The 7,174-nt window shown below is 38.4% G+C and overlaps 1 pseudogene; it reads right to left on the bottom strand.

The window, feature by feature from the left end:
* Positions 1–279: 279 nt before the first annotated feature.
* Positions 280–953, bottom strand: LOC118498401 (annotated as a pseudogene).
* Positions 954–7,174: the final 6,221 nt, after the last annotated feature.

The raw sequence follows: 7,174 nt of genomic DNA, 5'->3' as shown, positions 1-7,174 counted from the left end.
GATTACAGGGCTTTTAAATAATTAAATAGTTAAAATATCTTGGTAGACATTCATCTCACAATAGAGTTTTTCTACACATGTTTTCTGTGAAAGGATTGGAGTTTGGAGAAGAGAGAAGCCTTTCTGGCTGAGCCCTTCTGGGGCTCAAAGCATGGGTTCTATTTAACACTAACATTCACCCTTCTTTACCTGCAGAGCAATTGCCAACCTCTTAGACTTATAGGTATTACCTGAGCTTGGTTCAGTTTCCTGGGGAAACCCTTACTGGAGTCAATATTGCTAAGGGAGAGAATATAACTTCCCTCCCAGGGCTGCCCACAGCCAGGCCCCACCTGCAGCCCTCTGGGTTTGTGCTCAGCTTCACCTGCAGCCTCCCCCACTGTGTCACTCATAGCACAGTAATACACTGCCGAGTCTGACATTTGGAGTGATGATTTCTCTAGGTGGAAGGAGCTGCTACTCTTCACAAGCTTGGCATGAAACTCTTGATTCTCTACCTTCTGGTTGTCTGTTGAACTCTTCAGGAGGAGCTGGGGACCTTTACTGAGATACTGGACATACCAGAAAAGGTAAGGACTTGAATCAGTGGTCTGGTAATTGCAGTTCAGGATAATACTTGTCTTCTCTAGGCGGGTAACAGGGCCTTCTGTCTGGGTCACTGAGTCTCCACTGGTCCCTCCTAAAAGAGAATTACTATGTTATAATAGAAACGTATAGGGGGAGAGTTTTCAGCCAAAGAAGAAAACTAAAAGTTATCTATAATTATAGGAAAATGAAAAAGCATTAACATTTAAGATAAAATGTTACTTACTGACTATTAAGATCACAAGAATGGAACAGGTGGCAGAAAGCATGCTGGCAGAAGAAAATGATCCTTGCTCCCTGGAATACACTGAATGCAATAAGGCTAGTCCCCAGCAGGTCCTTACAGCCACTCCTCACCCATAACTTAGAACCCCTTTCTGCACAACAGTCTTTTTTGTTGCTACAGAGGCACCAGAGTCAAAGCACCACCTGAACACAACCAGGAACCACATCAGAAGGAAGCATTGCCCCCTGGTGGTTCTCACTCAAATTACACCATAACAATGTCCTGGACATGATTTCTTCTAACACTTACTGGGATAGACACAGGAGAATGGAATAGAACTCTCAGAAGAAAGTACTGAACATTCAGCCTGTAAGTTCACCAGTACTCTTGGGAGAATCTTTAATTATAACTTCCATCACTTCTTCCATAGTACAGAGATCTAATGCTTCCCAAATAATCGCAGATACAATTTTTAAGTGACTTAGTATGAGGTCTCTTCCTTGCATATGTCCCCATGATTCTCATGAGCAGAGAAGGATCCCTCTGCCTAGAAACTGCTCCAGTCCTTCACCTGACTTAGTTTTATTCATCCCCCAAGACTCAATGCCATACAGGAAGCATTTTCTAACACAGTTCTTCTCAAATAATCTGTGGTTGAATAACCAGTTTTCCCCCAATACTTCAGGGACTGCTGCATTTGTAAAATGCAAGTATAATAAATTACTGTGATTTCTGTTTCACTGGCAAAATTAGAGTGCTATAGGAATTGACATTCCAAACAGAAGGCTGGACAAAATAATGAAACAATTTTTGGACATTGAACTACAGGTGGCACAGAGATAGATAAAGAAAACAGTGAAGTGAGTCCTAATATTGTCCCAGCTTGCTTCCTGGAGGCCATTTCAGTGCAGGGAGAGCATAGCAAAAATAACCCAGCCATCTCACTGTGTTGATGAGACAGAAGAGGAGTTTGGGGATCCAGAAACTCCTAGAATTTGTGAAACAGTGTACCAGAAAGGAGAGATCTGCTGTGCGTGTGTGTGTGTGTGTGTGTGTGTGTGAGAGAGAGAGAGAGAGAGAATATGAGAACTGCAAAGGCACACTGATCACTTTGAGTCTTTGACTGAGTACTGATCTTCACATAGGAGAGAGGACACTCACTGAGTGGGTATCCCCCCTTCCCAAAGGGGTATCCTTAGGGGTTGCTGGACCATACTTGAATAGCAGCAGCCTTACACCTTTAGCCTTATGAAGGACAGGTAAGCTTACTTAGGTAACCTGGTTCTTGAAACACTGTCCTTTTACTTCTGTCACATCATTCTTTTAATCCAATTAAGCATTTGCCTTTAGAAAGCCAAGTTTTGATGCTTAATATTATTGGCCCAGCTCTCTTCATTCCAGAGGCATGCATATGGTGTATAGCTGTCTCCTGTTTATTTGTTCCTTAGGGAAGTCAAGAATCTCAGCTAAAGGTACTGCTTGCTCATTGTCAGCTCTTTACTTCCATTGTTATTATTTGTGCTGGTAAAACAAGCCCAGCAGAAGATGAAAAGGGCCATTTTCACAACTTGTTGTTTCTCTAGAATTGGGTTTACTTTAAGCAAGTTCTGATGGTGTAATAGCAAGAGAGCAAAGCATTGTTTCCTGCTTCCATAAACCATGTAAGGCACTGGGTCCTTGTTCCTGCAGACTGCTGGGATGCTTTCCTACACAGACTCTCAGTGGCTGTGCTGTCCATATAATAACGATGGCTGGGAATAGTTATTTATTCTCTTCAAATGAAACACAAAATTACTTCTCTTCAAATGAAAAATATTCACTCTAAACAGATTTTCTCACCACATTAAAATTGTCCCTAATTCTCACAAAAACTCAGCTCATGAATAGAGTTAGCATGTTGGCAAGAATCTCTGGCTGAGCAGATCCCCTGGCTGCCCTTACACTATTGTGCATGTTTAGGAATCCTGGAGCACAACATTCTTATGGAGATTCCTACAATGTGTAGAGCCTCCTTTAGTCTACATGTACTCTCACTCCATTTTATTTCTTGTAGTTTATTTTTGGAAAAATCAAGTTTGCTGTATAGTATTTTCTATATTATGGATTTTGCTTATTGTGCAATTCTGTTTTATTTCATCTTTATTGTATTTTTATATTACCTTTTAGTCCCCTTACACCCCCTTTCCTCTTCAATCATTGCACTGTTGTCTGAGTCCATGAGTCCTTTTTCCTTTTTGATCAGTCCCTCCATCCCTAAACCTCTCCCCACCACTAGCTGTCATTTTGCTCTCCATCTATGAGTCTGTCCCCGTTTTCCTTGTTAGTTCAGTTTGTTCATGAAATTCTACATATGAGTGAAATCATGTTATTTTACTTTCTCTCATTGGCTTATTTCACTTAGCATAATATTCTCCAGGTCAATCTATACTGTTGCAAAGGGTAAAATTTTCTTCTTTTTTTATGGCTGAGTAGTTAGTATTCCACTGTGTAAATGTCCCATAGTTGTTTTATCCATTCATCCATTGATGGACACTTGGGCTGCTTCCACATCTTGGTGACTGTAAATACTGTTGCAGTGAACATAGGGGTGCTTGTGTTCATTCAAAGTAGTGTTTTGGACCCCTTCAAATATATTCCCAGAAGTAGGATCTCTGGTCAAAAGGCATACCCATTTGTAATATTTTGAGGTATCTCCATACTGCTTTCCACAGTGGCTGCACCAATCTGCATTCCCACCAACAGTGCAAAAGGGTTCCCCTTTCTCCACATCCTCACCAACACTTGTTGTTTTTTGATTTATTAATGACAGCCATTCTGACAGGTGTGAGATTGTATCTATTGGTGGTTTTTATTTGCATTTCTCTGGTGATTAGTGATGTTGAGCATATTTCGTGTGTCTATTGGCCATCTGTATGTCTCCTTTGGGGAAATGTCTATTCAGGTCATTTGTCTACTTTTTAATTGGGTTGTTTGTTTATTTGGTGTTGAGTTTTGTAAGTACTTTATAAATTTTGGATTTTAACCCCTTATCAGATGTATCAGCAAATATGTTCTCCCATTCTGTGGTTTGTTTTTTTATTTTGTTGATGATTTTCTTTGCTATAAAAAACTTTTTAGTTTGACATAGTTCCACTTGTTTTTTTGTTTGTTTGTTTGTTTTTTGTTTTTTCCCTTTGGTTTCCCTTGCCTGGGGACATATATCTAATAAAAAATTTCTACAAACAATGTTCAAGATTTTGCTGCCTGTTTTCTTCTAGGATTGTTATGGTTTTTTTTTTTTTTGTCTAACATATACATCTTTGATCTATTTTGAATTTATTCTTGTGTGTGGTATAAGAAGGCGGTCTAGTTTCATTTTTTCTGTATGTATCTGTTCAATTTTCCCAACACCATTAATTGAATAAATTATCTTTAGCCCATTGTATGTGCTTGCTTCCTCTGTCAAATGTTAATTGACTATAAAGGTGTGGGTTTAATTCTGGGCTTTCTAACCTGATCCACTGATCTATGTGTCTCTTTTTATGCCAGCACCATGCTGTGTTGATTACTATGACCTTATACTTCAGCTTGATATTAAATAGCATGGTTCCTCCAACTTTGTTCTTCTTTCTCAGGAGCTCTGTTGCTATGCAGGGCCTTTTGTGGTTCCATATAAATTTTCAAAATATTTGTCCTGGTTCTATAAAATATATCATTGGAATCTTGATAGGAATTGCATTGAATCTAGAGATTGCTTTAGGTAGTATGGATATTTTAGTGACGTTAATTCCTCCTATCCATGAATACACTATGTGCTTCCACTTATTTGTATCTTCTTCAATTTCTTCCTTCAATGTCTTATAATTTTCCAAGTACAGGTCTTTTATATCTTTGGTTAGGTTTATTCTTAGGTATTGTGTTCTTTTTGAAGTGATTGTGAATAGGATTGTTTTCTTAATTTCCCTTTGTTAGTTCATTATAGACATATAAAAATGCAACATAGAGAATTGAGGCAAACTTCAGACAGTGAGGTTCCCCAGGCCACCTCAGATGAGAATCAAGGTCATCCTAGACACAATCTTGTTGCTCTGTCAGGAAAAGGGGTGATGATTCCCTCTAGTGGAGAATGCCCCAACCCCTTTTCCTACACAGCATTTATTAGAGTTGGGAAGTGCAGGGGGATACAGCACACATGCATAGTTGATCAATCAATGTCCAACAAGGCTATAGTTATAAAAAACTAACACTATCTATAGATAACAATTAAAGAAACACAGAAATCTCTTCAGGTTGGGGTCTGTGAGACATGCTGCCGCCAGATGGCTGTAAAGGTGTATATTATGAAGTAGGGAGTTTCCTTGAACTCCTTTATTCCTTGAACTCAAACATCTGTGTTATACCAACAGGGCTTATTGCTGAGCAGAGCCGGATTTAAGGGACAAAAATGTACATTTTAGGCCTGATTCCCATGGGACCCTTGGTGTTAGAATCAAGTCATGCCTGCCACCTGAGTTATGACCTGGTTTTCCAGGGAGACTTACCAACCCCTTTCAGAGCTTGCTCTTGAAGGGGCTACAATCTCTGAAACCACACAGAGCAGTCCCCAACAGAGAATCTTTGGGGTTCTCCATGTACAGAATCAGTCATCTGTGAAGAAAGACAGTTTCACTTCTTCCTTTCCTATTTGGATGCATTTTATTTCTTCTTGTGTAATTGCTGTGGGTAGGACTTCCAGTACTCTGCTGAAGAAGACCAGTTAAAGCATACATCCCTGTCTTGTTCCTGATCTCAAGGGGAACACTTGTTGTTGCCCTTGAGTATGATGCTGGCAGTGGGTTTGTCATGTATAGCCTTTATAATGTTTTGGCATGTTCCTTCTATTCTACTTCCACTTTGCTGAGAGTTTGTATCATAAATAGGTGCTAGATTTTTTCAAATGTGTTTTTCTGCATCTATTTATATGATCATGCAGTTTTTATCCTTTATTTTGTTTATGTGGTGAATCACATTTATTGATTTGTGAATGTTGTACTAACCTTGCACTCCCAGAATAAATCCCTCTCGATCATGATGTGTGATCACTTTGATGCATTGCTGTATTCAGTTTGCTAATATATTGTTGGGGATTTTAGCATCTATGTTCATCAGAGATATTGGCCTATAATTTTCTTTATTGTGTCTTTATCTGGTTTTGGGATTAGGATGATGCTGACTTCATAAAAAGAGTTTGGAAGTCTTCTGTCTTCTTGGATTTTTTGGAATAGTCTGAGAAGGATAGGGGCTAGCTCTTCCTTAATATTTTTAAAATTCTCCTTTGGAACCATCCAGTCCAGGCCTTTGTATGCTGGGAGTTTTTTGATAACTTCTCAATTTCACCAGCTGTTATTGGTCTGTTCAGGCTTTCTGCTTCTTCTTTCAGTCTTGGGAGTTTATATTTTATGAGAAGTTTGTCCATTTCACCCAATTTTCAAATTTCATGGCATATTGTTGTTTGTAGTAATTTGTTACAGTCCTTTGTGTTTCTGTGGTATGAGTTATAATCTCTCTTCTGATTTTGGTTATTTAGGTTCTGTCTTCTTTTTTCTTGATGAGTCTGCTTAAAGGCTTGTCAATTGTGTTTATCTTTTCAAAGAATCACCTCCTGAATTTATTGATCCTTCAAATTGTTCTTTTAGTCTCTACGTCATTTAATCCTGCACTGATCTTGGTTATTTTCTTTCTTCTGCTAACGCTGTGCTTTGTTGTTGTTCTTCCAGTTCTTATAGGTGTAGGGTTAGGTTTATTTGAAATGTTTCTCTCTTTTTTAGGTAGGCCTGTATCACTATGAACTTTCTTCTCAGGACTGCCTTTGCTGTGTCTGACAAGTTTTGGACTGTTGTGTGGTCATTTACATTTGTTTCCAGAAACTATTTGATTTCTTCCTTGATATCATTATTAACCCATTCATTGTTTAATAGCATGCTATTCAATCTTCATGAACTTGAATATACTTGAGGTTTTTCCTTGAAGTTGGTTTCTAGTTTCAGGTCTTCATGGTCTGAGAAAATCTTGATATGATTTTAATTTTCTTGAGCTTATTGAGGCTTGTTCTGTGTCCTATCATGTGGTCTCTCTTTGAAAATCTTCCATTTACATTTGAAAATAATGTATATTTTGCTTCTTTGGGGCGAAAGGCTCTATACATACCAGTTAAGTCATTTTGATCTAGGGCATTTTTCAATACTGCAGTATCCTTGTTGATATTTTGTTTGAAAGATTTATCCATTTTTGACAGTGGAGTATTAAAATCCCCTAGTATGTATCTTGCTGTCTACATCTTTATTGAAGTCCTCCAAGATTTTTCTTGTATATTTTGGTGCTTCTATGTTGGGTGCATATATGTTT

This window comes from Phyllostomus discolor, chromosome 1, assembly GCF_004126475.2.
Source record: "Phyllostomus discolor isolate MPI-MPIP mPhyDis1 chromosome 1, mPhyDis1.pri.v3, whole genome shotgun sequence".
NCBI lineage: Eukaryota > Metazoa > Chordata > Mammalia > Chiroptera > Phyllostomidae > Phyllostomus > Phyllostomus discolor.
Note: the sequence above shows the minus strand (reverse complement) of the source record. Positions and strands in the feature narration are given on the sequence as shown.